This window comes from Dermacentor andersoni, chromosome 5 (genome assembly GCF_023375885.2).
Source record: "Dermacentor andersoni chromosome 5, qqDerAnde1_hic_scaffold, whole genome shotgun sequence".
Taxonomy (NCBI): domain Eukaryota; kingdom Metazoa; phylum Arthropoda; class Arachnida; order Ixodida; family Ixodidae; genus Dermacentor; species Dermacentor andersoni.
The window spans coordinates 107,719,493-107,745,936 of record NC_092818.1 but is presented as its reverse complement, the minus strand read 5'-3'; the positions used below and the strand labels follow the sequence as shown (position 1 = coordinate 107,745,936).

At 44.6% G+C, this 26,444-nt stretch overlaps 1 long non-coding RNA gene across 1 annotated transcript; it reads right to left on the bottom strand.

The window, feature by feature from the left end:
- Positions 1-23,679: 23,679 nt before the first annotated feature.
- On the bottom strand, positions 23,680-25,913 carry LOC126531021 (uncharacterized). The gene is made up of 3 exons (XR_008612420.1): positions 25,731-25,913; positions 24,508-24,618; positions 23,680-24,087 (listed from the first exon to the last, which is right to left on the bottom strand). It is a non-coding gene; the product is annotated as an uncharacterized lncRNA (long non-coding RNA).
- Between the last annotated feature and the right edge of the window lie 531 nt (positions 25,914-26,444).

Genomic DNA, 26,444 nt, shown 5'->3' with positions numbered 1-26,444 from the left:
ACCCACCAACATCAGGCATTATATATATATATATATATATATATATATATATATATATATATATATATATATATATATATATATATATATATATATATATATATATATATATATATATATATATATCATACCTGTGCTCTTTCACTACTTTATCTGCTCAGTTTTTGCTTAAACAACAATAAATGAAATAAAGCTTGAGATTTCCAGGTGCACTACAGGCAAACGACCATTGCGGAAGGCTACTGTCTCTATGCCAAGCATTTCCTATGCGTACGAATTGGATCTCCTTTGCCGCGAGCTGAAAAAAAAGCCACATGCATGCGCAATAAGATGTTACATAACAATTCCTTCCCAAACATGACAACGCCTGCAGAAGATATGAGCTTGCGAAGGCGTTGACGATGGCGTCCATGCACACCATTACAAACAGAATTGGTTACAACTACACATCTTCGTTATCCAGACTCCGATCCACAATTTGATGGAAAATAAACGTCCTCTACTTAATGTACTTAACCACTGACACATGCCGTATGCCCACCGTTGAAAGGCCATGTTGCGCAGCGCACAGGCACAATAATCTGAGAACGCCCGCATGGTTCAGTGACGTCATTGTTTCATGCAATCTGTAACGTTCCGGCCATCACTATCTTACTCACGACGCCGTATATATGGATCGAAAGTGATGACCCAAACGGCTACAAAATGCTGCTTGCGGGCTGAGACAAACTTTGTACCGCTTGATTATTATTGTCATTTTGCCTTTTTTTGTTTGTATACTGGCGTTGCAAAGAATCGTCAAGGTATCCATGACTGGCTTCGCGGCACGTTGGGCAAACAAAACTAATGAACTGCGCGGACGCCCAAAAACGATCTAAAGCAGACCGTGAGAACAGACAGTAGCAACGTCAAAAGAGGCAGGCCCTTAACGACGCTCTGATGACGCCAGTCAGTGAATGTGTTCTTGCAGTTTAGAAATATCGATACTCCTTTCACCATGCAATGATTGATGGCTTCGGTCATTAAGGACTGTCGATATTGCACAGGCGTTGCGGAATGAACACTTTCCTCGGATGTTGTGTTTCATTTGCATGTATCTTAAGCTACCCAGTCAGCATCTTCTAACGTATCAATAATGAATACGTTCTGGAGTGTTTAAACTGAACAGAAAAAGATATTTCAATATAAGAAGGTAAGATATTCAGTGCAAGTTTTACTTCAAAATATTTGTTCAATCTAACTTTTTCTTTTTCAGATCTTTTATTTGGTATGAGTGGTGTATAATAATGTGCCAAAATGGGAAAGCATGAGTAGAAAAGACAAATAGAATTTTAAAATATTCTGTTTGCCATACATGCAACATATAGGAAGGAAAATGTTAAGCTTCGACGCTTTTGGAATGGACCTCAAAATAATGACAACTATGATTTCGCTTTCGTAACGAATCAGAGCAATCAGGACATAGCTGTCCCACAAGAAGACACCACTAGTATTCTTAAGTAGACTAATCAAGCTTTCCATAAAATATTGGGGGAAAAACTTAAAACTAACGTACACTACGAGGATACTGTAAATGTGTATTCCACATCATTGCTGCCGATATACGTAATTTTTACACGCTGCACGCAAATATGGCATTCCGTCTGGGTCACCATCTCGCCTACCTATTTATTTACACAGTATGCGCCCCTGAGTACGCCTATAAGGAAAGGCGCAGTTGAAAGTGATGCTTCCTGAACAGGCAGGTCACCTCCGCGATCATTCAGTGCGCATCGGACAGTTGCAAGCACCGCCTATTCTCACACTTCCTGACGAATTGCCGAGCTGGTTCTCAATGATTTGGGTCTGGAATCACTTTTGGCGAGGAGCAATGAAAACGTTGTTCTCTTTTTTAAATTTTGGCATTAAAGGACATCTCAATTTCGTGACCTTTCTATGTCTCATCTACTCTTATGTAAGAGGTAATATTCTTCACGGAGGCCGCTCTATTTATACACTAGGTGAAAGTAGGTTGTTAAGCAGCCCAAAATTTTGTGGTATCTCCCGTTTAATGTAAGGTTAAGGGAGCATGAGTCGACCTTGTGCCACAACCCTAACTCCCGTACTCAAGAACGTCCTACCACTCAACACCCGAGAGAAGTGGGCACCGCGCTTCAGTTAAATTCCACAGGAATTCATGAGAAGTGTAGCGTCTTCACTCGAGGCGAGCTGTTGGGCGCAGCTTGACGAAGTGAAGGAAGAACTGCGAGATTACTTTTGTTGAATATTGGAACCTGTCAGGCTTAGTTGGAATTTGTAAAAAAAAATGTCTGTGCATCACTGCTCCATCAGGGTCGAGTTTCCCCCCAGCGTCATGACCTGAGAACACGGGAGGTCATTTAAGATTTGGAACATACGTAAAGGCAAGGTAAATATATTTGCCATCCATCACGTGCGTTGCATGAAAAAGAAGTTCTGGTTTTGAAGAAATAATACTGTTTTTGTTTTTACTTCGTACTTCCGTGTGTCGCTACACAATCTAACAACTTTTCTTTGAAGCTTGTGCTGAAAGTTGGCGTTTCTGTTCAGCGTGTCTTCGTATCCGTCTTTCCCGTTTTCTCCAGTGCCATGTATCGCACAATGTCAGGCGCAAAAAAAAAAGTATTGTTCAAGTCACATTCCTTTCCATGCGGTTTGATAGGTTCTTCTTCTTCTTCTTCTTCTTATTATTATTATTATTATTATTATTATTATTATTATTATTATTATTATTATTATTATTATTATTATTATATCCACATGTGAGAGTTCCTAACAGGTGCTACATGATAACATTGAATCGGTTACGTGAATTTAAGGACTTCTTAGTTTTTCGTAAGTGAATTTATGGATATCTTGAATGGCCGATTTTGCTTTCGTGTATTTGTTTGTATTTTTTTAAATGTGATTTCGAAGCTTTCCTCTGATCAGACATCTTAAGATTCCTAATATTAGTCCCATAATTCATTTCCAGTGTTTATTTAGCACTGCGAGTAATAATTTTCATATCTGATACATAGGCTTACAAAATTAGTATAAAATTCGTACAGCATAGTATTTATTTGTATAAATTCTGATCATCATCCTTCTCAATACTTGCACTCCCCTTCGCTCTTTCTTATTGCGCACCAGAGCACACCAGCCCAAGTCGACCCCTCTGTCTTTGATTTCAATAAGATCTCTCTCTCTCTCTCTCTCTCTCTCTCTCTGTCACTCCAGTATAACGTTAATTCTTGAAGTTACATGTATTTTCTTCCCGTTCTTTTCTGCTTCTTCTGTTTTTTTTTTCTTTTTTATTGTTCTGCAACAAACTGCAAGTACCCTGTGTTTAGGCCTAGAGTATTAAACACTTGAAATAATTTATTAATGAACGCCTACTAACTGGCCCAGATTTTCACACTTCTAACCACTGTGTCCATGTCATATTTACCAATGGCAGTCGCGTGGGACTCGACTCAGAGGTACGGGTAAGAAGGTCTTTAAAGTTTCGAAATCTTGAAGTTTTTTAAATGATTTCATTTTTGGTCGGCGCTTCTCTGGTTTCCTTTTCATTAGGTAAGGGTTAAGGTTTCAGAGCTTCTTTATCGGACAACGTGCCTTTTGATGCCTTATTAGGTGGCACTATAATGTTATTTCACCACGTATAAATCAAGTTCCCTTAGCATAATGAAACGGTCGACACTCCGAGTTACAAGATTCGAAGATGGGAGAGAGGGGGGTAAAAATAATCTCCCGGCTTGTCGAGAAACATTCGCGGAAAAGGCAACGAATCAGATACGATAAACGAAGCCGAATAACATCACAAAAGGGAAAAGAGACGGAACCGGATAAAGCAGGACTGGCAGGCGCTGTCATTGATCAATAATCTCGATATGAAGCCACCGCTTTTGTGCGCAGTTCTGTCTTTTTTCTTTAACCTATACACGGTCGTTTCACCTTCCACGTCCCATACAAGGCGGACGCAGCGAACTGCAGAATAAAAGGGAGGCCCCAAGGACAGGTTCTTCATCAGGCGTCGTATTCTCCAAGGCTGTTTGGTATCGGCGCAGTTGGAAGCGCGGATGGCGTTGCTTGGGATTTTTTTTTTTTTTTTTCTCAGGAGCGTAGCGTATGGCTCTCGGAGCCACTGTTATTAATCCCGGAAACAAACCCCACACAGAGAGAAGAAAAAAAATAGGCTAGCGATTGGGTCTCCTGAAAGGGACACCGCGCCCACTTGCAAAAGGAATGGAAAGGCACAGCCGAACATATCATCTCGCACACAGATAGCGCATGAACACTGTTGATGTAAGTGGAATATCGTAGTTGAGAAGAACTCTGCGACAGGTTCGAGAACCTCGAGTGTCAAGTTGAAGTTAACCGACAATGAAGCCACGGAAAGTAGAAATGTGCCTCTTTTTTTTTTTCAAAACTGAAGTATAAGAATAACTTATGAAAAAGGGATAAATTTGCCGTAATCTTGATATTTTTAATAAAAGAAAAGGGCGATGGTAACTTGATGCAGGTGGGAGCCGTAACCACGACTGTCGCACGACGCGTGCGAAGCTCTATAATTGAGCTGCGGTGGCAGCTTGTCCATTTTGTTGGGTGTTTGTTTACGTACTATAAATTGAAGCCTTTTACATGCGTGAACCTTAAGTGTTAACTGGAGGCACTCGCAACCACGGCCGCGGATGAGGAACATTCCTGCAATTACAGGGATTACGTCGGCATCGTCGGCATCTCAACTTCAGCACAATAATTTGGGCTTCCATACGGCTTCTCCATGCCCCGCTGCGAACCATTGTTGAACAATTCGAGGCAACCTGAATGTTTTGCTTTGTTCTTAGCTCATACGTCCACAGCCTACAGTCATAAGGCATGGTATCTAAGGCTACCGACGGGAGCCACATGTGAGAATGCATCGTTGGTTCGAAGATGGTCAAGTTGGTTCGAGTGCTGAAGGCATTAATCGTTCCTTGCCAGTCTCGTCATTGTCCAACGAGCAGCAGTGGCAACTCTCATGCTTGCGCGAGTAAAACAAATGATAAAGTGTCGGGGATCAAATATTGTCATTGCATGTACGTTTTTGCTTCTCTCGTTTACGACCTATTACTTGTTCTTGTTGTTGTTGTAATGGCGGGAGGTGAGGGGGTGTTACACGTGCGGTTAGCCTGGAAGGTTTTCCGCTTGAGTGTCTCTTTCCGTGTGAAATACGTCACCATGAGTCGCTCAATGCCGTCTCTCGCAAAAATGTTGGACGAATCCGCGACACTACCTTCCATACTATCCTCGGTGCTTCTGGAAAGACTAACTGTTCTACGCATTCGTGAGCAAACCCTCTTCTTGTCATGCTATCCGGAAGCCTTCCCCTTTCAGGACAGAAGCACTCGAAGCACCACATGAAGTAATCCATATCGCCCACTTCATTAAACTCAGCGCAAGTTGGAGAAGCCGCATCGTTGATTTTGAACATCCAAGCAAGAGCGCAGGCCGATCCTGTTCTACCTCTATATAGGAGGACGTCGTTCATGCGGCTGAGTCTCTTTACAACACAGGTATGATGCGTCGGTCTCCAAAGCGAGCTAAAGTAGCAAGGAATTGTCTCTCTAGGGAGTTGGTAATACACGGGAGCTCCCGCTAATGGCTGATTTCAAAGCGTTTCACTGGCAAAGCCATCTGTTCTTTCGTTGCCAGTTACGCAACGAAGCGAAGGTATCAACTGAAACGTTAACTTAGCCTCTTTTTGACAATTTCTCCCAGGTAAGGCAGCACGTTCGCGAAATAATAAATATAAAACAAACTATGTAGACTCTCAACCCAAGGCTCGCTTTTTAGTATATTTGAGCTCCTCTTTCCGCAATATAGCGGGTTCATTAAAACCTTGGTCTGGTATGAATGGGGACAATTAGCTCCTTTTCAGCGCCATTTCCACAAATAGATCGGCCTGGAGCAAAACTGAAGCATTTTAATGAACCGTTGCAGTTCCATTCAGCACACCATAAAACCATAGGAAATGCTAGCGTATTATATGATGGTTCGCAATTTCATTTCGGGAATGATTTCAATGGCGATGAATGGAAATGAGAGGTCACTTCTTTTATAACCTCAATAACGCTTCTTCTCTGCTTGGTAGAGCGTTCCGAAATGATGCTTCCACCCGTGAAGAGCTCAGTGAAAGTGAGCGAAGAATCTATGTTCATTACTAAAAGCAATAAATAAACAAAAATGGCGGAAGTTATCTTTCTCCATCTCGTGGCGGATCCCAGCGACACTATCTTGCGACCGCGTAATGTGTGTAATGCGAGGGTGCCTTCCATTGGCTTTGATTTTTTTCGCTTTCTTTTTAGAACAGTGCTATCCTTCGTATGTATTTTGTCTTTTCGGAAGTGAGGTTATATGCTTAAATAAATACCGTAGAAAACGTGAGTAACTGGACTGTTAGTCCTAAAAAGGGCGCTTTCATCCCTCAAGGGACTAACTGCAGAAGTGTGCGTGTCCTGTCCAAATTTCGGAGAGCATGTGTCCAGTCCCTAGTCGGAAAGAAAGCAAAGGGAGGAAGAACGGCAGTCGTTACTCCCCATGCACTCCGATGTACTACCGTGGTAATAAACGTTAGTACATAATGAAATGTACTTGTAGATAACTTCGATGTTTTATACTTGGGCACTTTTTACCACGAAGCTCTATAGCTCTACCTCCCAATGGGTCTGTTGTCTCCGTGAGCAAACACTCCGGAGGCCCATGCCGCTGGGTTCCTTGCAGCACCAGCAGATGACGCTCGCTTTAACGCATCCGCGACAGCAACGGCGTCGGCCGTGCGGGGATAAGAAAAAGAAGAACCAGAAAGCTCACCTTCGCGCTTAGCGTTCGCGGCAAGCGTTTCCCGGTAAGGATTATGGTTGCATAAGCTGCAGTTTCCAGGAAGCTGCAACTGTAGTATACGAAGCAGGGACTACACTTTCGTATGTAAAAGAAGAATCCGCCTAGCAACTGACTGGTGTTGTGACAGTGCTATGGGAAGTCCACGTCACGTATAGTGAGGACTCCTGAGGAACAGCGTTCATACGAGGCGCGGCTACGGTGTGGTTAAGTGCATTTCTCTTTTCTCTGGTCCACTCTCGGTAGGGGCACGAAGTAGTGGCGCAAGCCAAGTTGCAGGCCCGTTGAAATGTTTGAGGCGAATAATAAGGTAAACTGCATGTACATGTCGCCATGTGAATAATTTCAAGCTACACGGCAATGGGTGATCGTTCTAGTTGTCGTTTACAGCTTCGCTGTCCAACTACCTTGACAGCGTAGATCGGAGAGAAATTCTTTTCTTCCTTTTTTTTTGGGGGGGGGCTTTTGTTGCTTTCCGTTTATACGCTCGCAGTCAAGAGCCAAAGAGATAGCACACTTAGCCCTAACAATAGAACGGCGGCAACATTGAAGGAGGCATTATTGAAGGCCGTCACACTGATGCACCACCGCATCGCGCACTCTTGCTCCACTCCACTCTTGATAGCGCGGTAAGTTAACCAGCGCATTAGCAACAGCTGTGCTCTAACGAACATTCCAACTGCGGGCTTTGATACCCTGAGTGGCTAGCGCAGCCCTGTAAGAAAGAACACTTTCCAGACATGGCACACTCGAACGTCATTGGAGTGTCTGTCACACTTATAATTTCCACCAGCTCCGGCTGGTGCGCAGCAAAAAGAAAAAGCGGGTCACTGTATACTGAGTATGCAAAAGCCACATTTGCATACCTATTAAAAATGGTTGAATGGTTCCGACGGAAGTTGGAAGACCCCAATTCGGCAACGGGAGATCTTTAGCGTTAGCGCAGACTGTCAGTGTTCGTTAAAAGTCCACCGTCTAGCTTCGCTGCTATAGCATGGCATGTGTGGGCTAACACAAGCTGACGCCTAGATGATAACTACTCAACGTAAGAACGTGAACTTTCTCGCGGGACATCCATCAGCGAAATGGCACGCCGAAGCATTGCAACGCATGCATTTGTCAACCATTACAGTTTCAGCTTGTGGTTAAGTATTTAGGAATTTTATTTGATCAACACGTTACCTGGAATAACCATGTGATAGACGTTTGTGGAAAGCTAAGAGCTGTTGCGGCCATGATGTGTAGCCTGTGTGGGCAAACGTCTATCAACCTAAAGGTAACTATATTGGCGGCGAGGAGTTACGGAGTCGCCATCTATCGGAAGCGCCTCGCTGGCGTAGTATGAGGGATCACGCGGTGCGCTCCCCATAAGTTTTGCTGTCAGCGCTCACTGAAAACACCACGCGCGGGCTCTCCCGGACATTTCTGTAAGTACTTTCGAAACGAGAGAAGTTTTTTACTGTCTAAATAATAATCTTGGGCAAACTGAAAGCACAGAATCGTTTACAGACGCTATCTCTTTACCGAATACGTACAGTGAACGCCACTGCGCGCGGTCGCCGCGATGGAGTCTTCCGAACCGGCTTCTTGTGGGAAAGGTAGGTAAACACTGAGAGCAAACTATGTGAAATATTCTCTTATAGTATTTGTATAACTAAATTGAGCGTAATAGAATGAAGCCTCAATGCAGCGATCGCACAGATTCGCAGCGACCGACGGCGCGTCTGCATGCTTGTCCGCGCACTGTTTCGCTTTCGCCGCGTGCGCGTTTTCGCACCGTGCCATGAGCTTTAGGCCGCAGAATATGAGCATTTGACAGTATACAAGCAACCATTGTTGCGTCGGCGCTATCAGAGCTGTTAAAAAATAATTTCATTTTAGAAACTTTGACGCCTACGGGGATGAGCCGTCGCGACGATTCGATGTTCTTTTTCTTCTAAATTCTTGGACATTTTAATATTTTTTCTCGAGTTGCGTCGCACTGTATGTTTATCGGTGTTCTCAGCGTGCGATTTCCCGCTGCTTCTTCTTTGTAATCCAGTGCATTAATTCATAACACAAACATGACCTTATATCATACTTTTTTATAATGTGCTTCTTACCGCTCCCTTTCCACTCCACTAAACTTGCCAGTATCTATAGCATCGACAAGTTCATAGACCAAACCGTCATGACATTAGTCGGGCAGCGGACTCAGGCGAGCGTCTCAGTGCGCGTTTTCCGGACATCGCAGACCTGGCGCCGTAGCAGAAATCTTCCTCGCGTCTGTGCTTGCTGCATACCCGTGTTGCGGCCGATGACTGTTTGCCGGTTTTGTTTCGCGAGCCAAGCTTCACGCAGCTTCTTGTCCTGCGGCTACGTGTGAATAACGCTGACACCGGGCTCCGTTGCGTACGTCCGGCACTGCGGCACCGAGCTATAGCCTACCATGTTGCGCGCCTTCAAACGAAGCCACTACCTATTGTAGTACTTTCAAGCGCTGTAAAGGAGACACTCGAAGCGGGAAAGTCTCGCCACTAAATGAGGACCGCAGCGTACGAGGGAATTTAGTCTCGTTTTCAGCTCGCTTCGGCGCTACCGAAGCAGCCGACGCGGCCGCTATGTCCACGTGATCCCTAATAGCACGTCACGGTGACGGTGGCGCAGGCTTTTCCAGTGGTGGAGCTCGAGGCCAATATAAGGTATTAGCGCAATCAGTAATGGCATTTGGTATTACGTTATATGGTACAGGTTCTGACCATAGAAAGTAAGCTATTATTCGCGTAGTTAAACGAACTGTCAATAGCATAACTTGTGAGCCAGACGAGCACAAACAGGCAGACAAGAAAAGTATAATATTCTAGGAACCACAAACTTAAATAGCTGCAGCACAGGGGCTACATAAGTACAGGGTTGTAACACACAATTATTATTCAAATGCTTGTAAAGTATTGGTAAAAAAATGTTACGTTACGAAAAACAGATATTTCAAGCCGCAAGTGTTAAATAACTATGGAAAGAAGACAAGAAATTATTATGGCGCCGATATTTTTAATGAACATGATGAAACACTGATATTAATTCAAGATGTAAAATGATGAAACAAGTGAGGATGTGGTATTCAACTGTTTATTGTAATATGTGATTTCTATTTGTACTCTTGCGTGACTGGAAAACTTAGTACTTATCCTTTGTGTGTTAGAACATTTTCCTTGAAGTTGTATAATTTTTGTAACATTAATTGTAAAATGCTTCGTATCTCTATTTAACTATGTACCACCTGCTGCCTGGTCTTCTAACGAACACGATGTGCATAGATTGGCTAGCAAACACTGTATGTCTTAATGTATTGCAAATAAATTATAATTTGATTTGAGCAACGTGAACTCAGCTACAAAAACTGACCATTTTAGAAAAAGAAATAAGGGTAACACTGAAAGCTATTTGCGGACGACAAAATACAAGGTACAAAAACAGATAGAAACCAAAGACACGTTTTATAATGACCTAAACAAGAAACTATGACGCCCATAATCATTCCACGTGTAATTCCTTTAGGTTTTGGCGAATATCGCGTATAGATTCACAAGAAGTAATTTCCCAGTGAAGAGCATTGAATATGTCTGGAATATAATAGGCTCGAGTATATCTACCTAATACTACTACTACTACTACTACTTATACAACTGCTAATGATAATAATAATAATAATAATTATTATTATTATTATTATTATTATTATTATTATTATTAATATTATTATTATTATTATTATTATTATTATTATTATTATTATTGGTGCTGCCGCTCTCAGTAAAACAATGCGCAGGAAAAACAGTGCAAGCTCACACATACGCACGCGCGCACGCACACGAAACAAAAAAAAACAATAGTTTCGCGAATACAGATTTTAACAGAACATAAAATGTGTGCACGCTGACGATACAAAGCAAAAGCGGAGAAACAGAAAGAGGATTACAGAATGAAGGAACAAACAACAGATATGAAAGTGTATTTGTTCAGTTATTGAAATTCCTCTGCAACTCCATTAAAAAATATAATAAAATGAGGCATGAAGATATCCAGGCACTAAATAGAGGGTCACAAAAATCTGAAGGCTGAAAGGCGCGCTGTTTCCTTGTGCCTTTCTTGCGGAATGTAAAAGCGCATATTAGAAAGCAAGTGTGAGCAGCTAATTTTTCCATCTGTTAATTTGCGGAGAAAAAGAACATCCGATTTGTTGCGTCTACAGGGGATTGCAGGTAATATGAGCTTCTGTGTTAGCTCTATGGAGATGAAAACATTTGACAGACTCGATGTTTAAGCATAGATGTGAACTTCTTCTTGCACGTTTTCGAGAAGTTAACAATTTGACCTACAAGTGCCGCCCCAAACGATGGAGGCGTGCTCAAGAACTGGAAGGCATACTCTCTTATATAAAGTGACAAATGGCCCAGGCTGTTTAAAGTCCCCAGTCACCCGACATACTGTACCGAGCGTGTTAAGTGCACGCTGCCTCGTTTCTTGAGCGTGGAGCGAGAAACTCGGAGAGCTGTCGAAGCACACTCCAAGGTCCTTTATTCCTTGAACTTATGTCACAACGTCTTTAACGCTATAGCAAAATAAGGTCCTGTTTGTCTTCCACGTGAAGCTTACAATTTTCGTTTTTGGTGCGTTTATGAATAGCTCGTTTCCAGTGCACCATGACGCAACATTCTCGATGTCCTTCTGAAGAGCAGCGCAATCACTGACATTTCTTACCGCTTTCAAAAGTCTCACGTCATCAGCATATAACAAAGTTGAAGGCTTTTGAATGACTGCCGAAATTTCGTTAATAAACAGCGAGGAAAGACGGGTACCTAATACAGACCCTTGAGGAACTCCGCTTGTAACCACATAAAGTTCTGACGACTGACCATATACGCAAGCCCAGCAGTACCGGTCGCGTAGGTAGCGTATTATCAACGCTGTGTAAGAGTGGTGCAGACCAAGTTTGGTTAACTTTTGAAGGCGTATTTTCTGGCATACAACATCAAACGTCTTATTCAGGTACTGCTACGTTAGCGTAAATGGTCAGTCGTCAGAACTTTATGCGGTTACAAGTGGAGTTCCTCAAGGTTCTGTCCGGGGCCCTCTTCTTTTCTCGCGATTTATAACCGACCTTTCGGCAGTCATTCAAAACTCTTCAGTTTTGTTATATGCCGATGACGCGAAACTTCTCAAAGCAATAAAAAATGTTAACGGTTGCACCGCTCTTAAGAAAGACATAGCGAATGTCGCGTTATAGTGCGATGGAAACAAGCTGGTCATAAACGCATCAAAAACGAAAATTGTAAGCTTCATGCGGAAGACTAACAGGACTTTATTTTGCTATAGCGTTAAAGACGTTCTCCTGCCAACAGCTCAGGGAACAAAGGTCCTTGGAGTGTCCTTCAACATCTCTCTGAGTTTCTCGCCCCACGCTCAACAGGCTAGGCAGCGTGCTCTTCAAACGCTCGGGACAGTACATCGGATAACAAGATACTTCAAACAACCAGGGCCATTTGTCACTTTATATACGAGCACATGAGAGTACGCCTCCATCGTTCGGGGCGGCACCTGTAGGGCAAATTATGAACTTCTCGAAAATGTGCCAAAATGTGCGTGTCTATATTTAAATATCGAGTCTGTCAAAAGCTTTCCATCTCGATAGAACTAACACAGACACTCACGTTATCTACCCTCACCTGTAGACACCGTGAATTGGATGTACATTTAGTCCACAAATTATTACTTGGAAAAATCTGCTCCTCGCACTTCCTTTCTATGTGCGCTTTTACATTGCGCAGAAAAGCACAAGGAAACAGCACACCTTTCAGCCTTCCGATTTTTGTAACCCTCTATCTAGAGTGAAGGCAACATAATACGCCCATTCAAAGTGCCTGGACACCTTCGTACTTAATTTTAATATTTGCCTGAAAGGAGTTGTAGAGAAATTTCGTTACCTGAACAAAACAAAAAACAAAAAAAATCTCATATCTATATTGTGTCCCGTCATTCTGTAATCCTTTCTTGTTTCTCGTCTTTTGCTTTGTAGTCTCTTCGTGTGCACATTTTATGCTGTGTTAAAATTTGTAATCGCGAAATTATTGTTGTTTTTTTGAAATGTGTAAGCGTGCGTGTATGTGTCTGTGGGCATGCACTCGGGGTTTCCTGCGCATTGTTTCGCCGAGTGCGCCAGCACCAAGACCCTCGAGGTTGTTCCTGGGCTCTTTAATAAATACATTTGATTGATTGATTGATTGATTCGTCGTCTTGTTGTTGTCGTCGTTGTTGTCACAAATACAGAAGACACTCGGTTTAGTTCCTGCTGGAGAAGGAACAGTGGTTTTGAGAGTTTCGTTCTGTTCTACGCATTTAATAACAACCTTCTACATCCTTGAGTAACATGGACACGAAGCGGGGTGTCAGGAGCACGTTCCTTGCAAAGTCTTAGCAGGTACAAATAGTGAAACTCATTATCTTTATCATAAATTGAAATTAAATTAGCGATTTTTACGTGCCAAAACCACTATCTGATTATGAGGCACGCCGTAGTGGGGGACTCCGGAAATTTGGACCCTCTGGGGTTCTCTAACGGCACCTAGACCTAAGTACAAGGGTGTTTTTCGCATTTCGCCCGCTATCTTTGTCCTTCTACTCCCTTTAGTATCCGTACTTACTATCAGTGGCCTAGGTCTAGCAGTGGCATCAGCTCTCAATCTCATTTCAAGATACATCAGCCGAATGAAATATGGCGCATGATTATTGTGCTTTGCAAATTGTTTGTGTCTTGCCATTGTGCTGCAATTACATCCAGCAGACGTCTTGCTTCTTTCTTCCAACTGGATTTTTTTCTTTTATTGGTTGACCAATGGACTGAGTGAGTTCAGTTTATTTACAGTTGTTACTTAGACAGTTTGATGCTCCAACGTATAAGCATGTGGCAACGAGGGGCCGGCGAACGGCTCGGCTAATGAATAATTTTGATATGCACTGTTTTTCAGCTCAGTAGTTTTTGCATTCTGACTCCTCCAGAGCGCGGCCACCATGGCGAAACATCGAATAGGCGCCTCAGAAGATTGCAGCCCCCGAGCCTCCGAGCCACCACGGTGGTCTACCCGAGGGCACATGTGCGAGTTTACTATGCAGTCTATTGCTTCTAAAAGCTGGCCAGCTTGCGCCGACTGCCGGCACGAAAACAACCGTTCAATGATGTCGAGTGGATTTGCGGTTAGCAGATGGCGCCTCCTGTCAGCAAGCCCCGTTGATCGCGTTATGCTGGTACTAACCTAGGTAGAACTAGCTGGAGGCAACGAATTTCGACCGCTTACTTTGAAGTTAGATCGTAGTTAGATTAAAGTCATTTTCTAAACAGCGTTAGTTAAAAGATGCAGTACTAACATGCAGTAATGAACCGTCCCTTCAAGTGCTACCTGCTTCTTAATTTCTTCTCCCACAACATGTAGCTGTTTTTTGGCAACTTAGTTCTTAAAGTATTAAAGGGCCCGGGTTTGATGAAGCAACCTTCAATACTTACCGCAGTAACAATATTTTTTTTTTTGCAACTTCTTCCTAGTATAGGAGTAAGAGCTGTGACCAGAAACATCATCATGACAGGCTTGAACTTGGTCAAGGTATGTGCTTCGATCTGTAGCCTGGGAAAGTGTGACAGATGAACACATGATCGTGCCCTAAGACTGCGCATTAGTTCTCTTCATTTTTTGTAAGGAATGCTGCAGTTCCTACCATATTGCACCAGTACGACTGTTGTAAATGGCCAGCCCATTCTCCTAAATTTCACATTGTCTTCTTTTAACTCATTCGGAGGCACACTTGCCGACACACACACGTAAGCGCATACGCACGCAAGCAAACCTTTGTTTGCGACAGGATTGTGAGCTGGGCCAGTTGGTGCATAATTAAGTTTAAATATTTTTTTGCTTAAGATGAGTTAACTTCAACAAGAAAACAAAAAATATGGCAATTTTGTTTGCATGACTTTCTGTTTTGACTTTTTCTCTAGTTTCACTGATACTCCTTTCCGTCATTTTACGTAAAGAATCTTGTTAGCATAGTTGACCCCTTTATGAGAGTAAACTTACTCCTCTTGTGACTGCAGTTTTCCGGTCGAGCGAAATTGCCCTGTGCTCTGATGCGGCCGTAACAGAACGGCCTAGTATAGATGACCACATTACGTAGAACATAACAGAAGCGACAGGACATCCAGCACTAAGCAACACATACAAGAATCGACTCTACCAGTATATGCTATAGCCATGTTTTGAGTGGCAACGAGAGGCTGCGGCTTTTTTCAGAAATTCAGATTTATTACATCCAGTGTACATCAATGGCCAGCCTATCTGCTACAAGAAAAATCATCGGTTTTTGGGTGTCATTGTTGACCGGGACCTCTCTTGGAGCCCTCAGGTTGCCCACTTGAAGAAGAGGCTCACATCTATTGTTCACATCTTCAAGTTCATCGCCGGCAAATCATGGGCATCGTCAGTGGGCTCCATGCTACAGTTATATCGAGCACTTTTTATCGGATTTCTACGCTATAGTTCTCCCGTGCTTGCTAAAACATGCAAGTCAAATCTTCGAGAAATTCAGAGCGTGCAAGCACAGGCACTACGTGTTTGCCTAGGCCTTCCGCGGAGCGCCTCAACAGCAGGAACCATTATAATGGCTCAAGACCATCCGATCACGACTTACATCAGCACCGACTTGCTTAGGGCCCATGTTCGTCATATTTCACGGATTCAATCAAGCTTTCTTGCCTGTCTGCCAGAACGACGACCACAGGCATCCTTCTCCAACGAGGTAGGCAAGCATCGTGCCTCCCTACCATCGGGCTTCACACCATCAGCAAGTTCAACCTCAGCTTTGTGGTTTTTAAAACAACCTCAAGTGCGTCTTACGGTTCCAGGGATAAGAAAGAAGACCGACCTGCCTACCTTGGCCTTGAAGCAAGCAGCTCTGGATTGTTTGCACACTTTCTACTTTGACCGTGTCCACATATATACGGATGGCTCTTCCACCCAGACCAGCTCCACCGGGGCAGTGGTTATACCATCACGATCACTAAGCGTCCGATACAAGATTTCTCACTTGACAACATCGACCGGTTCGGAGCTTGTTGCCCTCCGAGGTGCCGTAGATTATATTAACAACCAACCGGCTAATCGGTGGGCAATATTCTGTGATTCAAAGGCGGCCTTACAATGTCTTCTGTCATCTCTTCGTCGCGGGTCCTGTGAACAACTCGTATCGGAGATACGAGAAATGCACCATCACATGATTGCGAAAGGGCACGACGTCGTGTTTCAGTGGCTGCCTGGCCATTGCGGTATCTCCGGCAACGACGTCGCTGACGAAGCTGCTAAGAAAGCACATGAAGGAGCAACCCTTGTTTCTATACCTTTATCGCGGACTGACGCAGCCCAACACTTAGGCAAGCTAGCGCACCGTATGACATTGGAGAAGTGGCACACACCTGATTTCACTCAACATCGATTGCATTCCCTCGATCCATCTATGCAACTGCGGCTGTTACCAGGGCTTCCGCGTAATGAGGAAACAATGCTGTGCCGCTTACGCTTGGGCGTCGCATTCACGAATGCATATACGTTTTTAATTGGAATGGCTGATAGCGCCGAGTGCAATGCCTGCGGTGTCGAAGAAACTATAGACCATCTACTGTGCTACTGCCCATCATTTGAAGATGAAAGACAAGAACTCTGCACAGCTCTCAACCGGTTAGATAGAAAACCATTCACCTTGAACAAGATCTTGGGACCATGGCCTCGCATATCGCAGCTACAAAAGGCCACAAAAGCGCTGCTGCGATATTTGAAAGATACAGGATTGAGTCAGCGTCTGTGATCCGGACTGAGTGACTGAACGATATCCCCGGTGGACTTTCTCTTCTTTCTTTAATCTTTCCGTCCCCGTTTCAATTTCCCCAGTGTAGGGTAGCCAACCGGGCTCAGTCCTGGTTAACCTCCATACCTTTCATTTATCATTTGCTCTCTCTCTCTCTCTCTCTCTCTCTCTCTCAGATGTATTCGCTCGCGCATGTGAGATCTTTGTGGCTGCACTCACATGGTTGGGCAAGCTGCGCATGTGTGTTCAGGATAGTAAGAAAATGGGCTTAACTTGATCGCAGTATTACGAAGAAATTCTTGCCTTAACTTACAGGGAATAATTCTGTTAAAATCAAGAAAAATTTTCTTTTTAGCATGAACCGATAGAAAAGCACTTTGTAATAAAATATTTTTTAGTTTCCTTTTAAGAAAATGTTCGTATTGTCTTTGTTTTCTATATTTATTATTTACATTGTAGGCCGTCTACGAGAAGTATCAACATGTTTTAAACCGACAGAAAAAGTTTTTTACTGCGATAGCATTATAAGCGGACCGCACCCGCCTTGTAGGTATCCGTCGTGTCCAACTAAATCATATCGAACGGCTAGCTGTCACGAAGGAAGAATGCGACCAAGTGTCAGCGGATGCTCGAGCCGGAAGTTTCAGAGAGCGACTTCGGCACAAGAGAAGCGCGCGTCCGATCGTTGCCTAATTTATTTATTTGTAAAATACCTTACAAGGCCCCTACATAGGGATTGAGTAAGGGGGCCATAGAATCAAATAAGTGCATACAATCAGTAACAATATGAAGGTAAAAAAATGGCAGTGGCTTAGCTCGGCTATGCCAGGATATACGTTGCAGAAGCTAAGGCATAGCATGGTTAGCCTTGGTTAAGCTTGATTACAAGTCTAGGTTAGATTCACGCGAGCTCTCCTTTTCACTCCTCCGACATGTTATCAGGCATGCGACGCAGCTGGCGAAGCGAGCGGAGGCGAGCGCAACGACGAGGAACGCGTGGTGACGTCATCCCAAACGGCGGCGGCAGCCGAAAGGCGAGGCGCAGCGGTGCAACACCTGTGGCTCGGTGGTCCTAGTGGCGCATGTGCAGTAGTGACTAGGGAACGAGAGAGAGAAATATCCGCGGCGAGGCGCGCGTTGGGACGTCATGTGCCTCCTCGGAGCACCGCCACGGCGAAATCGCAAGTTCGCGGCCAGTAAAGCTTTCGCTTAAAAAAAGACACCAGCCAAGTGCACAGCCTAAAAATTAGGGAAACGTATTTGCTACATACAGCTGTATATTAGTACAATAAAAAGGAACTCCATAATGTTTTAACAAACGTATTACAGTGCAGAAAAAGGTAGGAGAAATAACACAAAACAGTGACTGTGATATCAATGGTCAACAAGGGTTAAGCGAGTTGAGTGAGTGCCTGAATTTTTCACGGTCAGTTTACGCAACTATGTTATCGGGGAGGCTGCTTCAGAGCCGACTGGCACTGAAATTGCAGACGACTTAAATGCTTCAATTGTACCATAGATGCGCGCGAAGATATATGATGATTGTGTAATCTGTGCGACGTGTGCGACGACGTTTCCAGGTGTAGGGCGCGTTTGTTAGTGTTGCGGGCGTATTTATGAAATAATGACAAAGGGCCGTGTCACGACGATTACTTAGCAGCTGAAGTGAAACGTGAATCTTTATTTGCGTTACGGTAGAACGGCAGTCGTAATTCCGGGAAATGAATAGTGCGGCTCTAATTTGGATTGATTCCAGCATGTTAAGTAATTTTGATGGGGAGACCAGACTGAAGCAGCGAACTCAAGTCGAGGGCGAACAAATGTTTGAAATGCCATTTTTCGGATAAGTGTAGGCGAATATCGAAGATTACGTCGCAGGTAACTCAGTGATCGAAAAGCACTGGCACAGATGGTGGTAATGTGAGAAGTCCAAGAGAGGTTTGTTGAAAGATTTACGCCTAGATATTTAAATGATGAGGTCCGAAATAATGGGACACTTTTAATACAGTAGGAATAGTCCAAGTTGGTGCGTTTGCGGATGACGGATATCACTTTACATTCTGATGAATTTAACGGCAGCCAGGTGTCACACCAATTAGTAATTTGGTTAAGATAATTTTGGCGGATCAGGTGGTCATCAGAGCTGTTAATAGCACGATAGATAATGCAGTCTTCAGCGAAAATGCGCATGCCTGATAAGTTATTGGGTATGTTAGTAATGTATGTCAGAAAGAGTAAGGGACCAAGAATGGTTAGAGCCTTGAGTAAAGTGTGGGGTTTCATGTGCCAATACCACGATGATTGCGAGGCACGGTGTAGTGGTGTAATTGGCATTAACTTTGACAGTCGGGGGTTCATTAACGTAAACCTAAATCTGATTACACGAGCGTTCTTTTTTTCTTCTTTTTTTTGCATTTCGCCTGTCATCGAAATACACGCGTTCTATCCCGTGTATCACGCGCCACATTGAGCTTAGCGGTGCAACGCCACAGCCATTGTTCTACCGCGGCTGTTGTTCTGGAGGACAGAGGTTTGATCCCATGATAGATCGCACATTTCTTTATCGCATATAACAGACGTGCTTCGCCCACTTTGGAGGTGCCTAACAGAAAAATCGAGGTGTGCTGAGCGTAGGCGAGCGCATCAAAGTGTGCGCAAAATCGCAAATGTGTAAGACATACGAGTTATAGAAATGTGACTTTGATAAATGAGCGTGTGCGAGGTCGCCCGTGACGCACGTGCACGTAGCCTTCGATACGTCTACCGAACGTCGGAGGAATGGGCCCGATCCTGGACACTGCGCAATAAATAGTGAACCATGCCGCTGTCTTGCCGTGCTGAGCCCAGTGATTGTTAGGCTATAAAATGTCGCGCTGAGGATGAACACTTTTGTAGCATTTAAATAACCGCACCAAGAAAACATTTTTTCCCGCATGTGCGTTGCATCCGTCGTCATTGTACCTATATAAAAACGTAAACCTCTCGAATTTATAAGTATGCTTTCGCATACTTTGGCAATTAGCGATAGCCAAATATTGGTCTTTTTTTTTTTGCAACCGGTTAACGCATGTGTTCATTTGTCGCAGCTTTGAACACTGCATCACGTGCTGGTATTAAAAGCAAGTATAAAGATAAGTGAGGAAATCTTGTTTCGCATTTGCACTAGACTGCTAGAGAAATGTCCCTTGAATAGGCAATGAGGCTTTCTAATCAGCCGGGTCGAAACAACCGATGATCGTATATCAGTAGTTGGCCGGATGGTTAGTGCGAAACCATGTAGTTTTGAAAAGGAGGCAGTCTATTGCAGTTATTTATATTAAATGGCACTTTCACTCCTAACAGTGCCTTAATGCGGCCATGGTACCAGCTAATAAGAGGCACGAAGGCGAACATTGGAGTTCACTGCCCTGCAGTTGTATTGAATATTATTATCGCTAGTTGGAGAAGCACAGTGCGCCGCTCATGCAAGAAGATGGCGATTGAGAAGCTCGAGGCTTTTGCACGGTTCCCTGCCTTTGTCGGTTCGCTTATTACGACAGTGTGCTTTATAAAAGGAGTAGACTCCAAGCGCCCTACTATATCTGGTGGATGTTCCTGGGGCCCTACAACCCTGGATCTCCGCAGCTATACCTTGGCTCCTGTTCCTGTGAGGGCCATTGACGAAGAGCAGCCGGTTGCTTCCCAGCCTCGGACTGTGGCCTGTCTCGGCACCGTTCGGGAACGCGACCCTGCTTTCTTCATCGGAGCCGACGACCAAGCCGTGGAGAATTGGCTTGAATCATGCGCCCGGGTAAGCAAGCACAACAAATGCGACGACGCCCACAAGCTCCTCAATGTCATATTTTACTTCACTTATGTCGCCAATCAGTGGTTCTGCAACCACGAGACTGATCTTACCACCTGGTTGGCCTTAAAAACGAAACTCGTGGAGCTATTTGGTCGCCCAGCCGTTCGCAAGTTGCGTGCCGAAAAGCGCTTGCGCGGCCGAGCTCAACAACGTGGCGAGACCTACACAAGCTACACTGAAGATGTCGTCAGCCTTTGCAAGCGTGTCATTCCATCCATGACAGAGGCCGACAAGATCAAACACATATTAGAAAGTGTCAGAGACGATGCATTTCAGATGCTTGTCGCCAAGAACCCGTGAACGGTATCCGACGTTGTTCTACTGTGTCAGAGCTGTGACGAGCTCCGGAATCAGTGCGACTGCACTCGCGGTTTTTGGTTGCCCAAATAAATCATTTCCGCTTGAACACGTGCTGGCCTTGCGGGAGACTACTCCGTGTTGCTTAACCAAATTAAGCAGTTCGTACGCGAGGAGGTAGCACGCCAGCTGCCCCTCGTACCTCGTACCCTTGGTACAAGGTACGCTGCCACGCTACGCTGCCACCCTCGATACAGCGCGTTGTTCACGAGCAAGATTCTGAGGCGCTACCTTCAGCCCCTGCGCTACCGGTGACTGCTCCGCTGAACTACTACGCGGGATCCGTGGTCACGCCTCTGCCTTCGCACATCTACGCCAAAGCTGTCGTCACACCTCGGCCTATACTCGTCGCCAACTCCTACGTGCCGACACACACTTTTCTTCCGTCACCTCAACCTGTACGCCTGGCTGTCCGTCCTTGCTCACCACCAGCGCCTCGTTCTCAAAACCCGTGACGCACCCCTGAAAACCGCCCCATCGTGTGGCATGCCAGGCCACGTAGAGCTGTATTGCCGCCGGCATGGATTTCCTTCTCGTGAATACTTACGACCAAATAACTATGGTTTTGCGTCGACACCTCAGAATCCTCCATATGGTACTCCTGCTGACTCCTTCTCTTCGACTCGCCGAAACTTCAACGCGTGCCAGTCACCTTCACCACGTCGCTATTTCCTTTCACCGATGCTGCGACGCCCTCAGCCTGTCCATGAGGAAAACTAGAAGCCGCAATTCCGGGGGCAATAACTGCACATCTTTGGGACTTTTAAAGTCCTGATTTGTAACCTTCGAATGTTGTTGCCGTCTGCGTCGAAGGTGTGCCTGTTCTAGCCCTTCTTGACACAGGAGCCGCAAAGTCTATAATGACTGAAAACTTTGCCGTCAACTCTGAAAAGTAATGACGCCGCCTTTTGCCTTTACATTGAGCCCTGCGAGCTCACAACGAATCTGACCTTTCGCGACGTGCACAGCACGCTTCCTTATTGAAGCTGTTTTATACACCGTCGAGTTTGGTGCAATGCTGCCACGATGTAATACTGGGCTGGGACTTCCTTTCCACTCACCATGCCGTCATCAACTGTGCTTACGCCGAAGCCTAGTTTTGGCCGTTGTGTGAGCTCGCTTTCGTCGACTCGCCGCCTCTGCCTGCAAATGTGTTTGTTGCCGCTAACACTGCGATACCTCCTTTGTTATCCGCTCTGGTACCTCTTTCTTGTGACGTCCCTACTGGCTCAACAGTACTTTTTACTCCCTCTGAAACCACTGTCCGTCGCAAATGCTTTCTGGTTCCCTTCGCCATACTGACAATGGACGATACTTCAACTGCCATCTATGTTTCCAATCCGTTTCCTTGTCCTTCCACTTTACTGAGGGGCGAGTGACTTGGCAATGTTGACGAACTCGATCCCTTTTAGTGCATACATCGTTCCTGACCCACCGTCTTCTCTTCAGACTAGCGTCATTGATGCTTCTGTTCTACCCTCTTTACCATCATTTACCGATGCCCTTTCTCGATGCGTCTACGCCCATCTTACGCAGCAACAACGTGCACAACTCATGTCCTTACTAGAACGCTTTCGCGCCAGCTTCGATTACTTACAACCATCTTTGGGCCGTGTTACAGCCGTAGCTCACCACGTCGACACTGGTCTCCGAGCTCCTTTACGTCAGCGCCCATATCGCACTTCAGCCTCAGAGCGCCGCATTATCTCAGAACAAGTTGATGACGTTCTTCAGCGCGGCGTCATACAGCCCTCAAATAACCCATGGGCCTCCCCGGTTGTTCTCTCGTAAAAAAGAAAGGGTTCAATAAGCTTCTGGGTTGACTACAGCCGGCTGAACGAGATCACGCGCAAGGACGTTAAATCCACTGCCTCGCATAGATGACGCCTTGGACAGGTTACAAAGAGCCAAATTCTTTCATGCCAGAAACACCATCGCGCTATCTCGAAGGCTCCAGTGCCTTACATCACTGACTATCGGCTCTGGATCCCGTCAACCAGCCCTGGTCAGTCGAAGAAACTTGTTTCGAAGTACCACGACCCTTACCGTGTGGTCAAGCATACATTGACGGTGAATTACGTGATCCAGCCGCTTGAGCCGTGTTCAGATCAACGACACCGAGGGTGTGAGATCGTGCATATAGACTGTCTAAAGCCCTACTATGACCTTGCTGTCGTGTGCTGTCCCTAAGTCACCACGATGGCTCTTTTCCGAAAGGGAAGAGGGGAAGTGAATGTAGTAAAGAATATTATCGCTACTTAGAGAAGCAGAGTGCGCCGTTCACGCAAGATGATGATGATTGAGAAGCTCGAGGCTTTTGCGCTGTCCCCTGCCTTTGTCGGTTCGCTTACTACGACAATGTCTGTTTTATAAAAGAAGTAGATTCCAAACGTCCCATTATACGGTAATGTTTCGTAGAGAGCTGCATTGGACGCTTCTGAAATCGTTACAGTTCTTAAGATAGCTGTTGAGACCATAAATTTAAAAATGTTGGTACTTTCCTTGAACTCTGTTGTATGATTAATGCATATTGAACGGCTACCTATCCAGAGGCCTTGTCAGCTGAACCTTCATGCCACAATTTGTGTTCAGCATCATTACATCAAGCATTGTGAACGAAATAACCTGAGAAATAAGTTTGCATAAGCTTGCACATCTGCTTAATATAAGATGAACGTTTCGGCAGCTCTGTCTGGGGAGAACAATCCCTCTTGAACTTTATCCATACGAGCCAGATGGCTGTGCTGACAGTCATCCGAAAAACATCGAACGAAAAAAAGAAAGGTGACACATTTGCTTATTTCTTTACATGCGTACAAATAAATGGAAATCGCAATTTGTGGTTATACTGACTAGCGTACCGCTCACATGTTGTTTTAAGGATCGAAACCCCAGGTCGATGTATCAGACATCTATACAGCACACAGCAGAAGGCAGATGCAGGAAACTGGGTTTGTTGGGTGCATTTTTGGTTGTAATCCAGTTTCTCAGCTGTCTTGCCCCCGCAGACGTTCCCAGAGGCCCTCGAAGTCAAATACAGCTGTACCTCCGTATTCCTTGGGAAGTATATTCTTTGGAACTTCAGCGTGGAGGTTTCCGAAGTCTTCGCCGTGTAGGTGGAACTGAAAATTGCAAGGAGGAGGAGGATAAAAAGAAAGATAAAGTTGCTTCAGAAACATCAGGTCGAAACGAAAAACAGAGAAAACGGAAAATTGCTCAGTAGTGGTTCCATGGGACTACATTCATAACCGAAAGTGAAAGCCGGACAACATTCAATTTTATGGGGGCTAGCCAGTTCTAAAAGAGCACGAAAGTGCACCGTTATCTTTTATCGGTGGTGAAAAATGCACTGTCCACCTGTTACTACCCGTATGTCTCAAGCGGAGCACATTTTTTTTTGCCTATTTTCAGTCCATACAAGTACGTTTCGTTTTACTGAATAATGCAAACGTTACTCCGTAAAAAAAAAAAATGCGCTTGAATTTTCGGCAATCTGGAGCTTGAATTTCCCATCAGAATATCGTGAAAGCAAACCAGCTCACCCTGGATATTTCGTCCTTGCTGATGAATGGTTTCAGAAGTGAGAAAAATATGCTGAAAGTCCTTGGCTGTCTCAACACATGCGCTCTTGTGATTTCCAGTGGTAGGCCGTCCTGAGTATGGCAACGAATTAGGCACTTTCATTATTGCAAATAAGCTTCTGCGCTTTGTGTGTGCCGGTGTTTTAGCTCTACAGGTGCCGGTGATTAAGTGAAGGAGCGAAAAAAAGAAGACGCTGTTGGTTAAGCTCCGGATGCACGTTTCGGCTTATTATATGGCTCGCGAAATGCCCTACAGAAAATGTGCTCTTCAACGAATGTTTTCTTTTGCATTCACCTTCTTCAGTATAGTAGACTAGGAAACACCCTTCAGAACGATTGTGGATAATTTTCACTGTGTATTTCTGTTAATTCGTTAAGGACGCTTACGTGTATTCGCAGTTTAATATTTTGTCTCCCATTCCCTCAAGTAACTTTTAATCAACTAGAGACACGTACTGGCCTTGTGCGATCACAACCAACTGGTGTTCACTGCTAGCAAGATGTAAATATGAGTAATAGCTGTAGTCTTGTCCAAAACATAGGTTAAGCAGTCCCCACCTGGAGCGAAATTCTTCCGTGGCAGCTGATTTATATTACGCTTCGCAATAACCATGCTACTGTCATGGCTAAAGTTTTCGCTTTGAGCAATCTTTTTGAGCAGTAGTCACGTGTCACCTAGTTATATCGTAATTGGAGCGCGGGGTAATGCAGTACTTAACTGATGTAACACAGCCGTGCGAGGATACGCCGAAAAAATCCACCCAAAGCGGAGAGCTGGGTCCTGAATACCCAAACTTTGGATTACATTACCCATAGGTTTAATAACTACGTTGGTTCAACAAAGGACCCATCATTGGCCTCGCTTACATTACCGCTTGGTCACACTGCCTAAGCTGCGTGTCATGCAGCTGCTGCTGCACAATTACAATCCAATGTCTTTAAAACGAAGTACTTGGGACATCCAAAATCATTCGTTATACAGGTCAATTCGTTGTAACGGCCGCGCACCACACAGCTCACAACAGCACCAGGACAGAATTACTCCTTCATTGTTAAAGCTCATTTCCTTGTCAAGTCGTTCGTTGTAGAGGCACTCGAATGTACTTCCAGCGCATAAATGATCAGTAACTGTACATCGGTCCCCTCCATGTCAAACTTTCGCTCTCGTAATTCGTGGCGTTCACCTGCAAAAGCCGAATAGCTTTCCTGGCGAGGCCTATTTCACACGCCCGAATCTTGGAGAATGACCAGCCACCGAAGTCAAGAATGAAACAGATGCCGGCATTTTGAGATGCAGGGTCACGGGTGAGCTGCTCCAGCCATAAGTTGACCGCTCGCTGAACCCGAAACTGTGGAAGCGACGAGGGATCCCAGGCACCTAGTGAAACGGAAGCAATGAAAAATGTACATCCCGCTCTTTCATCTCATATTTCTGTCTCTCTTAATGAACTACTGTTGTTTTGTACAATTTCGAAAACAAGATTCTAAGATTATGTTGTAGTGATGGGAACGAAGCTCCTATATTGAAAGTGTCTCACTCGAAAGTAGAGGCTCGAAAAGTGTTAGTTTGTTACAACAGCATAGTCTGAAGTGAAGCACCAACATGACATGACTCCGTGGGCAAAATATTCAGAATAAGCAAGTCATGCCACATAGGCCCCGGACTGCTCAGAAAACTTTGAAAACATGCAATAATTGACTCGACTCCATGAAATATGTGAGCGCACAGGCACCCGAAAACCACAGCTTGTTGATCGTGCTCGGCTATCTCACACCCAGTCTGCCCAGGAGGTTTAAAGAACCTTCCTATGATCTATTAACTAATTTATTGCATCTGCAATATAAACTTCCAATTTGCCAAGATGTTAACTTTTTACTAAGTTTATAAAGTTTGATGA